The sequence below is a fragment of the Bemisia tabaci genome, chromosome 10 (genome assembly GCF_918797505.1).
Source record: "Bemisia tabaci chromosome 10, PGI_BMITA_v3".
NCBI lineage: Eukaryota > Metazoa > Arthropoda > Insecta > Hemiptera > Aleyrodidae > Bemisia > Bemisia tabaci.
The window spans coordinates 20,213,690-20,236,431 of NC_092802.1; the positions used below are offsets into that span (position 1 = coordinate 20,213,690).

A 22,742-nucleotide genomic window follows, 5' to 3' on the forward strand; every position below is an offset into this window, starting at 1 on the left:
GAGAAATTTTTTTTGCAATATAATTACTTAGCCCATCATCACTTTCACATTTTTTATTTTTTAGTCTTTTTATTGCCATTTCCACTTCGTATTCATAAACATAATTAAATTCAAACACAGAATTGACTTTCTGTAGATAGTTAAATTTATTGATTTGTAAATTAAGATTCACCGTGTGCTCCATATGTTCAGTAAAGTAGTCATTGAGTGCATTACCCATTTCCAGACCATTATCAGTTTCACTTCCATTAATCTTTAATGACTGCAAAGTAGCTGGTTTTGTTTTTCTAACAGAATTGATTATTTCCCAGGATGTTTTTGATATATTATCAGAATTCTGGAGTTTTTTCATTATATCTGCTTTTTTCTTATCAAGTAACGCTGCTTTATAATGTGCTACTGACCTTCTTAACTTTCTCCTGCACTCAATATATACATTTTGATCAACTGCTCTATTATTTACTCTCATATAATGTAAAGTTTTCGTTAATTTATTCACCGCAGCTTTGGCTGCATTTGCACATTTTGCAATTTGGAACCATAAATTCTAGCCCGGTTTAAAAACAACGTATGTGCCATTAGTTTCCCTATGCACATACTTGTTTTTCAAGAAGAGCCAGAATTTATAGTTCCAAATTGCAAAATGCAGTCCAAATGAGGAGGAAAACGACAAGCGATACCCCCATTAAAATCGGTGGCGAAAATAAATAATTGGTGGGTTTTAAACTTTTGATTGTCGATTGATTCCAAAAGAGCATGGCTATACGGAAGGGTGGAGGGATGGGGTGCGAGTAATGGATGAGGAGGCAATGAGTTCGTAGCGCCGAGTTCGGTTTAGCCACATCTACGACTTTTAAAAATAGATTTTTTTTTTTACTGAAATCTGATTTCATTGAAATAATGGTGAACTTACTACGTAAACTGATAGTTCAGGAGTTAATTCATATTACTCATCGGGATATTTATTGAACAATAAGTTAGTTTCAATTGACCGATTTGATCTACCTTGATTTTTGGTTAATTATGAGTGGGTATTGGGATTCAGGGGCCGTTCAAGTATTACATAACGCATTGTAGGGAGGGTGAGTCAGCGTTATAGTGCGAGTGCAGTTTCAAATCAGTATCGAATGCGATATTTCTACTCTAAAAAACCCTGCCTTCATTACGTTGGTCAAATTTGGTAAGTGAATTCTTTAGTCTTGTGACGCAACAGAGATGCGATCTCATTTAATAAAAAATAGAAGTAGCTGAAAATATGGAGCTGATCTATGCGGTGTATTGCATAGCGTTCTGACACAAAATATGGCGTCCATCGAATCACCTTGAGATCAATTTTGACTAAAAAAGTACGATTAGGTATAAATTGTTGACTTTACTGCGGGGAAAAATGTTATAAAATACATTGTCTATGCTTGTGAGTTAAGGATGAATTGCAAATCTTTCCGTAGCCGCCCTAATCGTGAATTGAACCAGTGAGAACGAATACACACCAACTCGGAAAAATAAAAATAATCAAGACACACACAAAATTGCACAGTAGGTGAAGAAGTTAGTTTAAGAAAAAGATTTTTGCTGCCAAAAGACAAGTACTTATGGACACTTTAAACGTCCAAGTTGGAACAGATGCGCTGACTTCAACGACCTTTATGTAAATTAACTGTCTTCAATGGAAATTGAGCATTTTCGAGTTACCAAGTTGGTGTGTTTTCATTCTTACTGATTCAATTTTAGTAATTTTTCATTCGAAACATTCTTCTTTCGGTCGAGCTAAAGTTTGCAATGCCTCTATTCAGCAAGGTCCAGCGATCCATTGTTGCCCCAAACTCAGAGGCGATCTCGCAACCGGGGCTGGAAATGATGTATTGCAACTATTAAGAGCAAATGCGTTGCACAATTGCACAGAGTCTGGCGGGGAGAAGGGAGGGGCGTCTAGTTATCAACATCTGTTACGTGTCAGCGATCAACGATCAACATTCGCATTCGCAGTGTTTAACTACTCCCATCTCCGTCCGTTTCGACCATCCCTGCGCCTGCCCCGCGATTCCTGCCCCCGTTAGGGATGAGAGGCTTCGTAGCCTCTTGTCTCGACTCGAGATTTTCGCCCGCAAAAAATATTAGGGCTGCATTTTGTAATGAGAAACTATGCATTTTGGCTTATCTGTAAGAGCGCCTATTAGAGTCTCCAGTGCTTTTTTGGCGCGTATACGTAGTATACCGCCTTTGCGATCGTTTCGACCCCCCACTCGATACAATAACCGAGTCCTTTAGTTCCTTACCGAAAAGTGACTACCGCGCACTTCTGAGATTTTCTAAAGCGTGTAAAAAGTTTACTGATCCGTCAATAAGTATGATTTTAAGTTCTTTCTCATTCTGGGGCTTTCTAGTTTAGATGCAATGAATACAAAGAGTCTACGTTACTTGGTTTTTTTTTTTTAAAAAGCCTAAGAATGCTCAGCGCTGATTTGAAATATGCATACATAAGCAGAAGCAAGCGAACTGATTCGAGGATGGCTGAGCAGGTCGGCACTCTCGGAATGAGAATTTCACTTTTTCGTTTTGTTTAAAACGTTGCTTTGACAGAGCTCTACACCCCTGTTAAACTTTTCAAAATTTGGTACCACTGCTCTGATAGCAAGGGCCAACCAAGTGCAATCTGTGATGAGCCTCGAGACTCCCTAGACCATTAGCTAAACGTGGCTCATACAGGAATCCACTTACCCCTCTCTTCCCCACGCGCCTGACCGCTGCGTCGGCGTTTCCAGTTTAACAATAGCTGAAGGTCGCCCAGTGCGGTCGGGACCCTCAGTCCCTCATCCCATTACTAACGCTTGATTAACCATTTCACAGTCACGCTAGGATTCGTCCAATTTTCAAAAAAAAATTGTTTCGCGAATATTTAGCAATTTTTTCCTTACTCTTCGTTAAAACACGAATAAAAAGAGGCCTCATTCATAAAAATCGGCCGAATAGAAGAGGAGTTACAGTATTCGAATTCCGAAGAAATTAACGAAACCTCGATTTCTCCATACAAAAAATGAAATAAAGGGAAAAAAGAAATATATAAATTACAATTATTGTTTACAATTATTATTGTTTCATGAAAAATAAATGCACCCAAAATGAATAGTATAGCATATTGACTTTTACATTTGTGCACTCACAAAATTGATTCGTAAATTCAACGAGTGGGTACATCGACCTGGTATATCAAGTTTCTGCGATTATTTACGGCAAATCAGTCGATTTTCGGGATGTGGATTGCTTACTTTCAATTCATGAATGAATAAAGCAACGACATGGTTGAGCTTCTTTGCATGAAAAGACGTTTAAATTAACAAATTCAAGAGATATTTAATGCAATTGCATTTATATCGAGTCAATTTCTTTCAATGATATAACGGGATTCATACTACCGATGATTTGGGTATTTTAGCCCCAAAATACCTTTAAATAGACTTCATCTTCTAGGAGTTCGACAGAATTTTTCCTTTCTTCGCTTAAATTTTTCCGTAGTGCTTTTCTTCAAGAATCTGATAAGATTTTGCTTGAGGCAGATCAAAAAACTTAAATTCGTTCGAATAGCTTTCTAGATTCATAATACACGGTCTCGTCAAGGTGCGTCGTTGACCTTGCAGTGTTGGATCGTGAATTCTCTTGTTGTGCTGCTTGCCTATTTTAAAATCTCTGTAAATGAAAACTGAATGGGGTTGATATGTGCGAGTTAATGACGCGCCTTATCAACACATTGTGTTGGAGTTCACTGCTTGTTTTTCATTGGCCGCGAAGCAGTCTTTGGGCGAGCGCTGAGCTAACTACTACGCTTACTACGGGGCTTTGCGCCCCGTAGTAACACAGGACACAGGAGGCTGCGCCCAGATCTGCTTCGATTTTGCCTCTTGCTCCTTCAATTTTGAAGCTAACCATCTAACGTAACGTGCCTACCTATACAAGTTGAACCTAACGATAGAAATCTTTTCGGATTTACTGAATCAACTCGAGAAAGATCGACTTCGCAACAATGCAAAATTATACCTAGACTGGAGGCGTTTTAGGAGGGAGGGTTAGCCACAATGCTCGAATAGCTAACCGGAAACTAATAAACATTCATAAACTCGTAGTAATGTAAAAATCTCAAACTTAATTCTATCGATTTATAATTGAAAAACGGAAATCTACATAATTTTTTGCTTTACAAACATACATCAATTTTGTCTTCAATACCAAGGTTTAGCCCATTGGAAGCTCTTACAGGCAGCATTTGCGAGCGAATTCTTCCATTTCCTGAAGTATTTAACTGCCGCTGTATGTTGAAACATATCAGTCAAAATCTCTCCCAGAAAAGTCAGGAAACTCAAAAGAAGACCAATGACAAGAGCAATGAAAGCCGATTGTAGATCATTTATATCGTATGCGCGCGGCTCATCCTCCGTGTTGGGAGTTGTGGATATTAACTCAAAAATCTGTGTTTCAGGTGTCATAAATTTCATCAAGATTTTCTCAGCACGCCCTGTCTCAAAAAATTGAGCAATCATTTGGTTTATTTTATCAAAAAAGAACCAATTTTTTGGGAATATAAACATCAACGGATACGTCATCAAGCACTCCTTCATCAGATGGTACTCAAAAAACTCACCGTCATCCGAAGATAAAAATTTCATGCGAAGAATCGTCTTAGGGGTGGAAAAGAACGGTACGCTACGTAAAAATGCGTCTTTTTGTGCTATTAAACGAATATATTTCTGAATATCTTTGATCTTGTTTACGTGTTTTGCTTCATAATTCCGAAGGACATCGTGAAATTTAGAGGTATTGGTCGCGTTCAAAAACGTAAGAGTCGCTCTGTCATTCAAAAATCCATAATAAAATTCCATACTGTCGATGAACTTAGCCTTCAATTCCGCAGACTGGTTCAACTCGTCAATAAAAATTGACATATCGGTATCGAAAACCCCGTAAATTTGAATGCTATGATCAGACATTCCTAATGTCTCTAAGGAATCTATTTCTGGGTACATTACTCTATCACTAAGGAGTGTTGTCATGCCACTAAGGAAAACCGTGGAAAGGATGATTGTGGCGAAACTGAAAATTGCAAATAGGATCTTTCCTGTAATCAGACGACCAAGATGCAGAGATGGTGGACTCCCGCACATAAAGTACGCGTAAACGATCAACAGAGAAGAAGCGTTTCTGTAATAATCGATTTCTGCGTCCGTGTAGAGAAGCTGGACTGATTCACACTGCGAATATTGGAAAACATATTGGACGAAAAAAAAAACGATGATCGTGAAGAAAGTCAATACCCAAACAGCCGGTGGAAAACTTTCAAAAACGACCAGACCTTGCGACATAAAAGGGCTGTGTGGGGTGGCAATGCATAAGCTACTTGCGTGGATACTGACTGAAAAATCAAATTTTGAGTGATCTGATTCCTTAGAGACGATCCCGGTGTTCGCCGCCAAGATATCGATCCCTGATCTCAAGCTGTCTTCAATTATAGACTCATGTTTAGAGGGTGTCATTTTCAATGTACAGTTTGCAGAAAGTTCGAAGTAATCAAGAACTTCCATGTAAAAACCACCGAAGTTACTCCAGAATGGACGGTTAGATAGGCTCAAATCAGAATCACTAAGAAAAATATTGGTTACCCTGAAGATTTTTCCATTCAAATTTTTCCAAGAAAAGTCGAAAAAAGTCTCATGGGTATCTTTCCGGTATGAAATGAGGTTTCCTGTAAACGCGTCATATTTTTCGCAGCTGCCAGGGTGGCAAATGACTGTATTCCGGCCTTTGAAAAAACGCCAAAAGAATTTAAAACAAAATATCAGGCTACCGGTAACGTCTCCTGTGAGAGTCCCATCCAGGAATTTTTTCGTCACGGTCACTCTAGTGTTGTGCTGGACATTTTTCAACATGATAATGAGATGGTTTCTGCAATTCCAAATTTTGTTGAAGTACAAATCGCGAGTTGCGTTGAAAACTCCATCGCTCAAAACTGACATGTCTTCTCGTTCTGAGGACGTAATGCTTACCTCTTTACTGCACGCTTTGCCGTTTCGTGGCCAGAGGTAATGCCCATCAACTTTGATACAGTAACGAGATAAGGTTTCCTTCAACTGACATCCAGGGTGCGATTCTTTATTTCCAAGACCGGTTTTGATGTCTTTGTTTATTTCCGTCAAATCTGCTTGTGAAATCGTGAAAAAAATCAAGTTGAATAATTCCTGGAAGTCTTCAAGGATGAAGATCATATTTTTTGGACCGTCAGTAATTACTGAACTACTCACCTTGGTGTGATCAGATATTAGGATAGTTTGAATCGAAGTCGTGTGTAAAGTCTCAATGAGAAGCGACGATGGAAGATGAGAATTAATGTCTACAATGTAAAATAGCTGTAGCTCGGTTTTCCTCACTATAGTCTGACACATATGGAATGGAAGTGATGCAAGCGGTACCAAATTGTCCGAAACGGAGATGTTGTTAACATCGACAAAGTCATATGCACCTATCACTGTGAGCGTAGTTAGAACAAAAATAAAATCAGGAAATTTGAACATTACGGATCGGATAACTACAACCCTCCTACTTTAAAATCGGTGATCTATTATTTTTTATATGAAAATCAAACCGAGCTTTACAGAGAAATTTAAAATTATTTGGAGGCCGGAAGTAAATCCAAATTCAAAAAGGAGGGTGAAAGAAATAACAATTTTCACTTACGTACCACTCCGTTCATTTCATACAAAAACACAAAAGATCACTGAATCCAAACGTGATATGAACTATGAAAGGTAATACCGATAAATGCGGAATTTTCTGTACTCCAAACTATATTCCATTTATCATTTTTGTAAACATTTAAATTGAATGGTTTGGTATGTAACGATATTACAACATGCTCTTTTCCTTGCTCGGTCGTAAACAACACTTGGCAATACACATCAAGAATGTCAAAATATTATAAGTTTTTGTCCTCATTTATGGTGGAATTCCTAGTGAGTGGTATACACTCGTGTTCTTAAGGTGAGAAACATTATTTTCAAGAAAACAGCCTGTTTTTACACTTTATTTACATCGATGTGAATTTAAGGATAGATGTGTGTCAACTATTATCATGTGGCACTGGAAAAAAGCACATTGGATCTAGAGTCCACACTTTTGAAAACATTGGAAAGAAAAGTTGTCTTGATTCAATCAGATTAGGGCTTAAATCAAAAGGGTATCCACTCAAATTAAGAGGCTTGGTTCTTGATTTAAGCAAAAATCCGATTAAATCAAGAGTATTTTTTCTTGTCGATGTTTTTAAGAGTCTGGACTCTAGATCCAATGTGGTTTTGTTTGTGGTCTTAATTGATACATCTGCAGCGCTTGCGAAGTTATTGGAGGGAAAAGTGGCAACCATGGCACTTTATAAAGGAGCATCGGTGATGGAAATTATTCATTTGGGTCTTCGGTAGAAAGTCGATGTCGGGCACAGCTGAAAAGACCATTACTGCGATGAATCGCTAATCAAAATCACCGCCATTTTGCGATTCGAAACACAGGAGGCCATGCGCCGACCCGCTTCGATGTTGTCCTCTCGTTTTATTTTGGAGAGGAAACATTAGGTGAATTTTATGGAATTTTACGTTTTCAGTATTGTAAAATCATTAAAAATATTCGGTAAAAATTACAGAAAATTACATTTGCCCGCAAAAATCTTTGGGCTACATTTTGTCATGAGAAACTACAAATTTTGGCTTATCAGCGAGAGCGCCTATTGTCGCAAGAGTCTCTAGTGCTGATTTTAATTTTAGAGAGGAAACACTGTGAAGTTTATGAAATTTTACATTTTCAGTATTGTAAAATCATTGAAAATATTCGGTAAAAGTTATAGAAAATTACATACATTTGCTTTACTCATAAATGATGAAACGGTGGAGATTTTGAGACACTGCAACCAAGAATGCCTTTCTGCACCCACACTGGAAAAAAAGTAGCTTGGATCTAGAGTCCAGACTCTTAAAAACATTGACAAAAAAAATACTATTGATTCAATCAGATTTTTGCTCGAATCAAAAGGATATCCGCTTAAATCAAGAGGCTTGGCTCTTCAATTCAAGGAAAAATCAGATTGAATCAAGGGTACTTTTTCTTGTCAATGTTATGAAGAGTCTGGACTCTAGATCCAAGCGACTTTTTTTCCAGTGCAGCACTTCCATTGGACGTATTTCTGCCAAACGGAACTATGTGCATTCAGACATGAGCCCCGAGACCCATAGGAATATATGCACAACAGGGTTTACGTCAAAATTCACATAGTTTCGTTTGGTAGAAATACGTCCACTTGTTGTAATCCATTGAAAGGGTCTGTTTTCGAAAAGTTATGATGTTGAATTCCTCTCGAGGCTCGTTAAAATTGCACCTTTAATAATGCTGTTATACAAGCTGCCTTATATCTCTTTTAATCGCAATGTTAACCAAGTAAAGACCCTCTAGAGCAAAGAACTGTTAAAAAGTAGATGTATAAGGCCTCGCGATCGCGACGGACCCGACATCGAGGGCAACGCTTGGATGCAACTATACGTTTTCAACGGATGTCCGTATTGCATACCCATATATTGAAGGCGAACTGACAATTTAGCGCTGTTCGTAAACACCATTGGAAACGCACTTGCGCTGCGCTTGGTCATATTTTCTCATTTGGACCGAAAGCTAGTCAAACTTGCGGGCTTTCTTGCACAATACAGGAAGTTACAATCTTAGCACAGAAATAATGTGAAATGAATTGATCGAAAACTTTCGAAACAACAAAAAGGATGAAAAAAAAGTCAGCGAATCAATTAAGCATTGAAATACAAAAAACATTGAACCAAACCCCCCACTCCAAAAAATTAATAAAGCCTAGTTTTATAATGATACCACAGTACTCTCTCGCTATAACGAATCGGCAAGGGATCGAGCGATTCCTTCGCAAAAGAGAGATTATCGTTATAACGAGTGCCGTTATAGCGAGAAAATACTATAGGTTTCTTTTTATCAACTTTACATAATTATTGCTATGATTATAACTAGTTTATGCGGCCAAAACTTATGCAAAGACAATAAAATGAATCAAATAATTAGATATATATGATTTATGAAAAACTTAAAGATATATAAATAAAATTAATAATCATGGAAACGACAGGAAAGAGACTAGTTAGATAAATCATTTAATTACTCTAATTCCTGTGTTAATCAAATTTAATGCGCAATTAAGACAGTTCATGGGCTAATTTCAACGCGATGGAAAAAATCATCATCTGTTATCGTGTTTAGGTTAATTTTGACTGTACATTTTGATTAATTTTCTACCTAAAGCTTTCTTGATGCAGTGGAAAATACTACTTCTGCCTCACTTTAAAAACAACAAATGAGCTGACAATTTTCCCATGTATGCAGGTTCTTTTATGAATCAGCCAGAAATAGCAGTTTCATAATGTGATCAAATTGACACTGACATGTGTGGAAGTTGAATCGCGGCTAACGTCTCGTCGGACTGGCTGCGGCAGGAAATGAATCTGTCCAAATATTTACTCTTGAAACGTGGGTGTGCTTCGACATAATAACTGTGCGCGGCATTTTTATTTCGGTCAATTCTGATGGGTGTACATTTATTTATAGTTTCAATATGAGGAGGGTCGATTTCATATTTGAGTCAAACTTCTTCTATCCATATGTTGAAATATTCTAATTATGTTGTTTGGTATGCTTGTTCACAGATGTCACCATCGTGAGAAAATTGAAACTCAGAAAGTGAGATTGAGTTTGATCCATTAAAACCTGTTCAGCCGCTCGAGTTGATCTTAGAATTCTTCTTTGAAATTTTTTGATTATCAAGTAAGTTCGTATTAATTCGAAATTTATATTTTTAATTACATATAATTACCGTCCCACGGATCTGGTTTTTATTGTGTTTCACCGTTGAAACAAATCAAACATCAAAGCTGGTCAGGGGCGTGGCGTGCTTTGTGACAGATCGATTGACCTGCCTTTAGATCTATGGAAAATGATCGATAAACAGGGTGTTCGCAATAAACACCTTGATGATCGATTCTTTACCACGCACTTAAAAATGGATAAATATCAATAATCAATCATTCACACCTCGCCGCTGACTCCGACGGATCACGCAAAATATGGAAAAGCGCGAAACATCACGATCAGCCCAAAAACACAAGAAATATAATTAAAATATAAATTAAAAAACATTAAAACACCAGTTCGAAAACGAGGCCTGAATGCATCTCTCCTATATTCGGCTGTGTAGCTCATATAGACCTTAAGGAAGCACAACAAATCAGGCAAACGGTATTAACACAATGAAAATAGAGCCAAGGAAAGGATGCGCGTTGTTGACGGCGCAGAGATACAACTATTCGTACTTGATGGATGTCCATGTTGCGTGCGTAAAATTGAAGGCGCGATGGAAGTGCAAACTAGTAATCGAGAGCTAAAGGAACAAGTCTAGCTGACAATGTGTTGAAAATAAGTTTGCGACGTTGCCGCATTCTTTAATATGAAATAAGCAAGCTGATATTTTTGGTTTTTTTTTGAACAAACGTATTTTATTGATATTTTACATGGTGGAACTACAATTTGAAAGAATTGCAGCCGAAGGCCTATGTGTTCACATTCTAAGTTTGAAGCCTACTGTTGTCGAATTTACATTGGATAGTTCCCCCATTATCTTCCTCTTAAATTTTATCGCTGTTGTTAATTCTTTGTGTCATGAAGTTTCTCAGTCTTCTCGATTTGTTATTATTCGTCAGCGTTCACCTCGCATCTAAGGGTTCAGACCGTGAAAAAATAAACTAATCGCTCTGAGAGCACGAGCTGCCTAGCCCTTTACTCGAGTACCCATCACACCGCGGTATCCGCAACACAAAGTGCTAACCCCAACACGGTCGGAGTTGACACTGATGTGTGTTGACGTTGCAAATATTATTCGCGCTCATTTATTTGTTTTCGTTCGCAAAACCGCAGCCGGAGGCGCGCGCCACGTCGCAACGAAAACCGCTCGTTCGAGTGAAAACGAACCGCGGAAAGTTCGGAAAACGGGGAAATTTGGCAACGTGTGACGGCATACAACACGAACACATCAAATACTATCAAGCACGTCATTTACATTTCGCGGGCCGCTTTTCGGAGGGGAACACGTGAACCTGGCCGCTATTTATTTCCGCGGGCTTTGTTTATTTTTAAATCCGGCCGCGCGCGCTTCTGTTTTCGTTGAGTGTTGTTTTTGGTGTTCGGTGTGATTCCGAATTTCCGATCCTATCGGCTTCGCGTCGAGTCCGATCTCGAACACTACCGTGCCGAGGAAGAAAGGCGTATGAACCATCAGGCGTTGCCAAATTGCTTTCGACTTATCACGAATTTTCGGGGAAATTTGTGAATATTTCTATTCCGATTTTTCAAAGGATTCCGTTCGTAAATTGATCTAAAAAGTGTGAAAATTTTAACGAAATCTATCCATGGCTCTCCTCAAGAATTAATATTTTCCGGGAGGAAATTTGGCAACATTCGAATGTTTATACGGCGTTTTTACTTACACTGTTAAAAATTATTCTGGCCTGAGTGGCCTGAGTGAAATATTATGGAGCTATCCTGCCTGGAGCATCGAGTGACAAAATTTTGCGGTGAGTTAGATAGCTCGCTCTGGCATGGGAAGCACCCTGCGTCATGAGATCACTCCAGGAAAGACCCGGATTGCTCCGGAGAAGGACTTTCAGCTCAGATCTGAGGGACTTAAGAAGGAACAGAGCCATAATTTTCTGCGCATCATCGACGCGCACCGACCGTTACAATCTTATTCTGGAATTCACGACTGAGACGGCGTCAGTCTCCAGCCAGTGGCTTTTGCGTGAACAGTGATTAGTTGCGACTCGTGAAGGTGTACAGCAAATTAAATTTTGTTTGAAGGCTTTCCAGGATAATACCCAATGGATCCCATACCAAAGTGTTCGCTGAGTTCCTAACACGACGGAAAATACAAATTCGTCCTAGTAGAATAGCCTACCTCCAGGAATTTTGAAAACGCCGGTAAGAGCAGCAGTTTTATGAAACTAGGTTTAAGAGGAAAAATACATATTTCGTACCATTATACTGCAAAATTGTATCTCTTTCTCTTTTATCGCTTCATTCCTTATCGCTTGTTGATTTGCATGTGCATGGTAGTTTATTTAGATTATTCCCTATTTAAAACCATCATGTTGCTCCCGTTAATGGATTATTTGCTTTTAGTTGTACTTCCTTGTCAAGTATCTGTAGTTTCCTTGGTGAAGGTTCGTTATGCGTCTGGAGATGGCACTGTATGCCGAAAAACCTCAGGTGTATTGAATAAAATTTTGCAGTATAATTCTACGAAATTGTCATTCATTCTTCTTAGCTCGTATGATACTTTTGGGCATCAAAGCCTGATTATATGGGTATGGCGTGGCGTCCAGTAAAGTTAGAATTCTGTTATCGTGTATATTTATTTTTTAAGCTTACACTGAATTTATGTTCACAAAATACTTAATATCTATAAAACTTTTCTTTGTCTAAAAGCGTTTTCGAAATTACTGGAGACAGCTGTTCAGCTATGACAAATATTGATTTTCCGTCGCGTGTTTGCAACTCAAAAAACACTTTGGCTCCGAATTTGTGGGATATTGGCCCGAAAGTTCCTCAAACATGATTTGATTTGCAGTACAACTTCACATCTTTTCAAAAAAAAAGAACATACATTGCAGTTACAGGTGGAAGGGAAAGGCAGAAGAGGGAGGGAGGAGAGGGAGGGGTGGAGAGGGAGGGAGGAGAGGAGAGGGAGGGGAGGAGAGGGGGGAAACGGATCGGGGTATGAGACGGATGCCAGGGGTAAGGGGAGGGCAGTCGCCAGCGACGCAGCCCGTCCTTATGCCTGAGTTACTTTAGCTCAGCATTTCCATACTTACGTCGGAGATTTTCAACTCCGTGGAAATTGGCCCTGAGCGATGAGTGACTTCCGAGCGACTTCCTTATATAGGTCGTGCTCTGAGCTAATTTTTTTTAACAGTGTAGCAGAGTAGAACAAAACAGTGTCATGTGCGCCGCGTCAAACCGTTGTCGCTGACACTAGGACCGCTGCGGGGTGTGATAAAGGGGGTGCTTACAACTTGCTCGGTATGGATCGGGTTCGATACATCGAACAGGTAAGATTGTATCGATATCGATTGGTTCAGCATGTAGACGTAGCCTCAAAAGTCAATTGAGCAATCTAAGGGAATGGGTTTTTGAGTTGGAGTCTTTCCTTTGTAAGCACGACATGACAATGAAAAATTCATATTCAGCTCTCCCAACTTAAGTCCTAACAGTTTTGTTGGAGGTTATGTTCTATTGTTTTGAACCAAACGATACATCGAACCACTATCGCATACGATCTACTCGACGATGTTGAAAAAATGAAAGCTGAAAATAGGCTACAAGAACATAAAAGAACCCGGGTCGCCAAGTCGCCAAAGTTGGGGCCAAAATGGAGGGGATATCTCACGCTATCCTGAGAGTCCACCTCTACATCAAGACAAACTCTCTATGCAAAGATAGAGAGCAAATAATGTACATTGACAGGGCTGCCACTTTATTTGGGGACTCCAAAACTGAAAACACGGCATCACTGCAAATGTACTTGCTCCCTATCTTTGCATGGAGAGTTCGTTTTGATGTAGAGGTGGACTAACAGGGTAGCGTGGGATATCCCCTCCATTTAGGTCTCAACTTGAGAGCTTTTTTTGAGGTTGGGAGTTGATTTCAGAGAAAACCAGTGGCACCATCGTGTTTCTCGCCAACTTTAACATAAGAATCAATGGTCAAATCGCAAATTCCTCACACATGCAACATCTCCATTTCTTTGGTACTTAAGGATATGGCAATGTCTGAAGGCTCATATAGCGTTCTTCTTTAGGACGACAGTACTGAGGCATGTCTCGCACTTCACGCACGAAGGCGATAAGCTAATGCCCACCCCCTCGGTGTCAATCTACGACGGGAGGGGCGAGGGCGGGAAAATTCAATGAAAACCTAATAAACGCCCGTGAATTGATCAAGTCGTACAGAATTCTATCGAGGCGGGATCCACGTTCCAGCGCGGAGCCTCGTGCTCTTTTGGATAGCTCCGCGCGAGGTTGCCATACCTCGAAGCAAGTCTCGATTTTCAGAGGGCTATGAGAAGTCGGTCCGTTGGATGAGTACACACTGAAAAAAACGAACACATTGGATGTAGAGTCCAGACTCTTGAAAAATTGACAAGAAAAAATACTCTTGATTCAATCGGATTTTTGCTTGAACCAAAACGAAATCCGCTTAAATTAAAAGGCTTGGTTCTTGATTTAAGCTAGATTCTGATTGAATCAAGAGTACTTTTTCTTGTCGATGTTTCTAAGAGTCTGGACTCTAGATCCAATGTGTTTTCTTCCAGTGCACCAGAGACACATGCCTAAAAAAAAGATGCTGTGATAGGTAACATCCCGAATGTAACGGTTGTCAAAAAAATGTGCGACAACTCTTGGATGTTGCAATTAGCACTCTGGCAGTTAACGTAGCATGGTAGGATGTAAATTGTAAAGCGCCAGATACACCTGCGCGCTACACGCGCGTCTTGACCCGAAAAGTGGGATCCGATCCTACTTTAAGCGGGTTACGAGTGGCGAGTTGCGACCTGATTGGCTACGAAGATCGCCGAACACGGCCGAAGGCCTACTCGCCACTCGCAGGTGTATCTGCCCCTTAAAAGTAACATCCTCGGATGTTACTTCAACAGTTCCTTTTTTTCGGTGGCAGCGAACGAAAAAGACTCCGACAGAAAAAAAAGCTGAGTGCTGAGCCCTAACTGTTTAGATGAAATGGACGTATTTCTGTTAAACGGAACCAAGCGCCACATTGAGTTCCTTTTGAGGATTTTAGAATCCCGGATAGCGCGCTCTGTCAAACGGAACTAAGCGCCATGGAACAGCATTGCGAGTATAGGACGGAACGTGCATCGCATTCCGCAACACCCGCCAATCCAAGCCCCCTCTCCCTTCCTCCCCCTATGGCACCAAGTTCCGTTTGGTGGAAATACGTCCAACTGGAGCCAGCTGATAAAGCAGCAGTGCTAAGACCTACAGTATGTATGGCTGGACCCTAAAGTTGCCTCAAGTTGAGTAGATAGAACAGAACAAAAGTCAGGTTCAAGTTATCAGATATGTTTAGAGCTCGTAATATAATTGGACCGCGTTAAACAGAAAGGAACCAAGCCACATGAACGTCTATGCAGATTCCTTTGAAAATTTAAAGGAATTTGCTTTGTATTATGGAGAAAATTCATTGAAATTTGCACAAAAATCCGCACAACCGTTTTCATGTAAAAAATTAAATAGCCTGATTAAATTTGGCAATAGCTGACGTGGTTTGGTTCCTTTCTGTTTAATGCGGTCCAATTATCAACCGGGTCTCACAATTTATAGACCCACATGGGTTACACTGGTAACATTACTACGAAACGAATGCTGGTACAAGATAGCTGTAAACATTCGTTTAGTTCGAAGACGACAGTTATCTAGAGTTTTCAATCGCTTGAATCTTCAGCATAAGAAGAAACATAAAAATTCCCATAACTCTTGTAATCAGTGCATGGATGATATCCTCGCAACATGCATCAAACATACTTTACAATCGTTGAAAATTAAGACTCCAGTTTTTTTCTTTCATTTTCAGAACCTTCTTTCCCTCTTGTAGATGTCACGTTCAAACTAGGCAATTCGACTGAAACCCGAATGGCGTCATACTTGAATCAGTGAGTTCGAAAACACACCAACTCGGAAAAAAAATTGTTCAGGAAACACCTAAAACTGCACAGCGGGCGAAGAAGTTAGTTTAAGGAAAACCTTTTTGGTGCCAAAAGACAAGTACTTAGAGACTTTGTAAAGAACCAAGATGAAATCGATACACCATGTTTGATGATAGAGAATTAAGCGTTTAAAAATTTCCGAGTTGGTGCGTTTTCGTTCTCACCGACTTTCAGATACTGATTTTTCATAGTCTGCCCTGAAAAATTTATATTTTTCGACCTGAATAACGCTTGAATATTTATATAACTTATTGGCACGAGGTATACTGAACCGAAAAAAGAAAACCGCAAAATCGGATGGTCACGCGTTTCCCTTGAAATGGCCGAAAATTGGTATTTCCAATGAAACACTTCGATTCTTCCCTTTTCCCGACGCTGTTTCGAGCACTTCCGATTGCAATTTCGAAATTTCCTTTTGCGTGCAGATGCTTCTATCCATAAGTGTTACTAAACCGTAAAAAAGAGAAAATCGAAAAAAACCCGAGTTGGTGTGTTTTCGAACTCACTGATTCACTTAAAGACGTCATCAAATGATGCGCAATATAATCTCCAAACCTTAACGATGCACCCTTTTATTTGACCAAATTGGCAAAGGGAAGTCGGGCAGGCCGCGCTGGAAATGGCGATACGGAGCGGAGGTGCGTGTTAGAGTGTGAAAAAGAGGCCTCATTTCCATGGAAAAAGACGTCGGGAATTTAATATCTCCTTCAACCACCCTCGATAGGGGATGCGGGGTGGGGAACCGAAGGGGCACGGGGCAATGATATCGTTGGCTCCCTTATCGTCCTCACAGGGCGTCGCGTCGGGTCGCCCCGATTTTTCCACCCTTCACCGCACAGTACCCCGAAATAAGAGTTCTTGGAAAGTTGTACTAGTCATTTGAACTGCTTTTAGCAGAAAGGAAGCAAAACATACAATCACAATCACACACTAATTACATACCATACAATTGTCCCCTCAGCGCCGATTATCTCTCGGACACGTTCATTCCTGATACGTTCTCTCCTCGATATTCCAGCCGAGAGGAAGTCATTAAGAATATAGTTTGGCGGAAAATATTTCTATGAAACATCCGCGTTTTGTTATTCAATTAAAATCATTCGCTCATTGACCGCACTGGAAAAAAAACAAAAAAAAAACACATTGGATCTGGAGTCCAGACTCTTGAAAACATTGACAAGAAAAAGGACTCTTGATTCAATCGGATTTAAGCTTAAATCAAAAGGAAATCCGCTCAAATTGAGAGGCTTGGTTCTTGATTTAAGCTTAAATCTGATTGAATCGAGAGTATTTTTTCTTGTCGATGTTTTTAAGAGTCTGGACTCTAGATCCAATGTGTTTTTTTTTCCAGTGCGCCAACGGGCGATTTCGACGATTTTGCTGGCCGCGAAGCGGCATTTGGGGACGCGCAGCGCCTTAGGGGTCGAGCCGCGTAGTGGCCAGGGGGCAGAGCCCTCTACTTAGATATAAAGCTACTCCTACCAAACATGTTTCGAAAATATCCATGAACGAGTTCTTTAGTCTCCACCTGACCGTTATATTACCCCACTGTGTCCACATTGGCTGAAGAGCAAGGCAGCGGACTCTGGTTGGTTCTCGCCGCAAATGGACGGCGCGTAGAGTAATCAAAGGAAGATAACAGAGCGACGCGACGTGCGACGTCGACGTATATTGAACCGAGACGGGATGAGGACGATAATTGAGACACAGAGCAATCAGGGAAAAGCGCGCTCTCAAAAAGAGAACCTCCGTCACTTCGCTTTCCAAACGCTCTCTCCGCACTCTCCATCGTGTAAGATCGTACCCCCGTGCATTCATATTTTCTCCTCCATGTTCGATCAAAAGGGCCGTTCATAAAAAACGCGAACCGGGGGGTGATGATTCCGGGGCTACTCGTCCATCGACTCTCACCCACAAATCTTGATCCACGGCACACAGTGGATCGAGTCAATGGAGATGTTGCATGTGTGAGGAATTTGCAATTTGACTACTGATTTTTATGTAAAGGTTCGCGACAAATACGATGGTGCCACTAGATTTTCTCTGAAATCGACTCACACGCTCAAAAAAAGCTCTCAAGTTGAGGCCAAAATGGAGGGGATATCCCACGCTATCCTGACACCTATACACAGCTCCTGACAGGGCTGCCACTTTACTTGGGGACTCCACAACTGAAAACACGGCAACACTGTCAATGTATTTGCTCCTTGCAGGGAGAGTTTGCCTTGATGTAGAGGTGGACTCTCAGGGTAGGGTGGGATGTCCCCTCCATTTTGGCCTCAACTTGAGAGCTTTTTTTTAGCTTGGAAGTTGATTTCAGAGAAAACCAGTGGCACCGTCGTGTTTCTCGCGAACTTTTGCATATGAATCATCGGTCAAATCGCAAATTCCTCACACATGCAACTTCTCCATTAAAGAGGTCGGACATAACGCACACAGACGAACAGGGGACAAAAATGGAATATGATGTAGGAGAAGAGCAGAACTGGCATTTCCACTGGAAGCTATCTATGCAAAAATAACGAACTTCTGCTAATAGCGACACCAAGAGTTTAAAAAGCACTGTTCCTAGATATTCACCAGTGGCGAGGCGTGAATAATCGATTATCGATATTCCCCTTTTGAAGCTATGGTGAAGAATCGATTATTACGCTGTCGATTACGAACACCATGTCTATCGATCCTTTTCCATACGTTTAAGTGGCAGATCAATCGATGTATCGCAAATGACGCCACACCACTGATATTTAAATAGAGAATTCGAACGCGATCACAGGTCCCGATGACCCAATATTAAAAATACGATCTCGGGTGGATCGAACAGAACCTGGGCAATTTTTCTCGAGCCAGACCGCTGAGAGAGATGAGAAATTAATGGCCGAACGACAAACGACACGGGTGATAACACGCCACGCGTCCTCGTGACGTCACCAGCGAGGGGCCAAGAATAATTAAAAAGCGTCGAAGGTACGGTTCGCGTTATGCAGCGTGGGCTCCGAGCGAATCTGCCTTGACTTGCGTAATCTAAGCGGCGCGGCGGATATCACCGGATGGTCAAGAAGCTTTTGAACACCGAGCACTGGAAAAAAAAAATGGATCTAGAGTCCATACTTTTAAAACCATCGACAGGAAAAAATACTCTTGATTCAATCGGATTTAAGCTTAAATCAAGAACCAAGCCTCTTAATTTGAGCGGATTTCTTTTTGATTTAAGCTTAAATCTGATTGAATCAAGAGTCCTTTTTCTTGTCAATGTTTTCAAGAGTCTGGACTCTAGATCTAATGTGTTTTTTTTTCCAATGCGAGAAAAAACAATATCGTTCTGGAAATACATGGTTTCGCACTTTGGCCGTCGATATCGCGTTCACATGCTTGTCAAAAACTGATTTTCGATCAAGCCTCATGAAAATTTTACACCGAAAAAAAGGATGCTGACTTAACATTCTGGATGTAGAAAAGTATGTAACAAATCACAAAACGCCGAATTAACAGCCACAGTACACATTGGATCTAGAGTCCAGACTCTTAGAAAACATCGACAAGAAAAAGTACTCTTGATTCAATGCAGAATCTAGCTTACATCAAGAACCAAGCCTTTTAATTTAAGCGGATTTCGTTTGATTCAAGCAAAAATCCGATTGAATCAAGAGTATTTTTTCTTGTCAATGTTTTCAAGAGTCTGGACTCTAGATCCAATGTGTTTTTTTTTTTTCCAGTGTTCTTTCCTGGTATTGGTACTAAACTTTTTAAATACTCATAATGTTGTTATAATTTCACCTCGGAATGAGATTCAGACTGGATTTGTTCAGCAAAATGTCTAAAAAGCGAAATTGCAGGGTCTTAACGAATTTGAACGGTGCGTCTGACACGTAGAAATTAAGGCGTTGGGTACAAAAAGGGCATTGCTTGGTTGCGGCGTTTCAGAATCTCCTCTGCTGATTTATACTTGAGAGAACTATTCGGCGAAGTTTCTGAAATTTTTAGTTTTTAGCGTTGTAAAATCATAGAGAAAATCCAGTACGAGTTTCAAGAAATTCCATGCATTTGTTTAAAATTTAATGTATGAAACGTTAGCAAAGATCCGAGACACCGCAATCAAGAAATGTCCTTTCTGCAGAAAGCGTTTCAAGTACAACGATTGAAGCGCGCACCGTGCTGTGCGTGCAATGCGTGAAGTATTCCTGTGACCGTTTGGCGCAATGCAAGAAGTATTCTTCCAGTCTTGCAGGCGCTACTATGCGTGTGACGCTGGCCGCACTGTTTGCCGCAGTATTACGCGTTTTCCTTATGATTTTATATTATAGAATATGATATAGGAAGTAAAACAAAAAGTAACACAGGCAGTTGGTGAATTTTTTGTGTTAGTTTTCCCTGTAAAATGGACCAAATCTTGAGTGGAGTGACTAAATCTTTGTGCTGAAAATTTGCGACCTCGTTAAAAATTAGACGATAGCCACCAGGATCAGGATCGTATCGTTGAAATTCCAATGCGCTAGCCACTCGCAAGTCGCAATCTCTGGGTAACGAGGAGGAACACAGGAAGACGTAACGTCGCTCCCGAGACGTAAGGGCGTATCTCGATTTCAACATGAGCCCTGGAAGGTATGGAGTTATATGAACGATAGGGTTCACGTGGAAATCGAGATACGTCCTTACGTCAGAGGAACGACGATGAGTGCCGCGGAACACTTTCTACATACCCGATGTCTCAGGACTCAGAGTACACCACGGTTTGGGTTGATTTAACGCAAAATGGTGGTGAGCAACAGAGTCCTTTGTGTTGATCTGACACCAAACACTGGGGGAAAAAAACAAATTTGATCTAGAGTCCGACTCTTAAAAACATCGACAAGAAAAAGTACTCTTGATTCAATCAGAATCCAGCTTAAATCAAGAACCAAGCCTCTTAATTTAAGCGGATTTTGTTTTGATTTAAGCAAAATTCCGATTGAATCAAGGGTATTTTTTCTTTTCGATATTTTCAAGATTTTGGACTCTAGATCCAATGTGTTTTTTTTCCAGTAAAAGGTAATACAAGGCAACACAGAGTAACATTCTGCCGTGCTAAGGAAAAACGCCTTATGAGCATTCAAGAGTTGCCACATTTCCTTCGATAAAATGTTTATTCTTGCGGAAAATTACGCATATTTTACCTAGAAATTTTCAGATATTATAAATGAAATTTTGAACAGAATTATCTGAAAAATGTTCAGAATTTTCTCAGTAAATTCAAGTTCTATCAAAGGTAATGTGGCAACGCCTGAGGGTTCATACTCTGTTTTTCCTTAGCACGGCAGCATTAAACACGGAGATTTCTAACTATGTAACCTACTGTTGTTAAACGCAACTGGACGCATTTGTGAAAACAGATCTATCTACAATGGAACAAAATACGTACATCGACTTTGAATGAATGCGTAAAATACATGAAACCCGACTTTCATCCTTGAAATTGATTTTTCGGAAACTTTATGACCCTCTGGTGCTCTTGAGCTTATCCCGGATTTATTAGATCCCGAACTACCGATGATTATTATTTTTATTTGTCGTCTTATCACTCGCCTCTAATCTATAAAGCATCACCTGTAATCAGCCGGCTTTAATTAAAAGAGCTTCTATGCTTGTGAAAGTCAAAGGCTTGAAGTTCCTTCCTACTCTTTCTCCGGCCTCCACCATGGATGATGTAATTAAAGGGAGAGAGATTCACCTCCCTCCCGCTTCACGCGCTGATAACCTGTTGATGCTACAAACTTGAGTTACGAGGCTGAGTAAGATTCATAATGATATTCAAAATATTTGCAGGTCTCTTAAAATGAAGGTCAATAGGTATAGGCACAAAATGAGTAATTTTTTTTTTTTTTTTTTTTTTTTTTTAAAGTATACTTTATTGTAAGCTTCCAACAGGGGAAATATAAACAAATTGCTTAAATTACGAGGTAATTGTATAACAAAGCGACAACATGCTAATCGCTTATTAACATAAGATTAAGGAGAAAAATAATAATAATTGTCTACATAGTAGAACAATTATATTAGCTTTAAAAAAATGAGTAAAATGGTTGTGTAAAAAAAAACAGGTTTTACGTATATTTTCATTTTTCCATTCTAATCATAGATACGTTTTAGTGACTTTCTTATTTCGTAGTTTTAATAAAGAAAGCAAGTGCCGGGTAATATAATTCATTTGAAACTTACATAAATAGCAAATTATAGTATCGAAAGTTGTCAGATTTTCCGGGCTTTTGCCATCGTCGTGATGTTAAAAAGGAAAATAAATAAAACTAATCTCACACAGTGATAAAAATATTTGTGTCCTTGTGTCACTACCTGTAATACGTTGAATTTCTTTTTCAAATTTGGTACATGAATTCTTTAGTATCATGACAACAAAACTGCGATCTCAAAATTCAGAAAAAAATGACAAGTAGCTGAAATTATGGAACGAATTGATGCAATAAATCGCACGTCACTGTGACACAAAAAATGGCAACCGTCGAATTACCTTGATAGAATAATGTGAATCATTCATCAGGACGGCGAGGAAAGCCGACAAATAACTGACCCAATTCGATTGATACAACTCAACTAAAAATAAACCCTCTGATTTGTTCGAGATTTTAAATTTCCTTTGCTGCCTCCTTCCCTGGTAGGGCGTAACAGAACGGCTATTTGCGGAAATTTTTAGCTATTTTCGAGTGTATTAACGCTGTTTTCTGCTCTTTGCGGCTAGTTTGGCTTCCTTGGGCTACTTCAATTTTATACTATTTTAGACTAAAATGTATTATTTTTAGGCATGTTCTGCTATTTCCGAGAGTAATTGAGTCATTGGTGTAGAGAGGGTATTTCTTGGTTACGGTGTTTCAAAATCTCCACT

At 39.8% G+C, this 22,742-nt stretch overlaps 1 protein-coding gene across 1 annotated transcript in view; it reads left to right on the plus strand.

Annotated features, from left to right (window-relative positions):
* LOC109036906 (uncharacterized) overlaps positions 1–22,742 on the plus strand; it is a 359,096-nt gene that overhangs the window by 53,554 nt on the left and 282,800 nt on the right. The window contains exon 2 of the mRNA XM_019051326.2: positions 9,744–9,861. The gene's annotated coding sequence lies outside the window, so the exon portion shown is untranslated. The remainder of the gene's footprint in view (positions 1–9,743; positions 9,862–22,742) is intronic.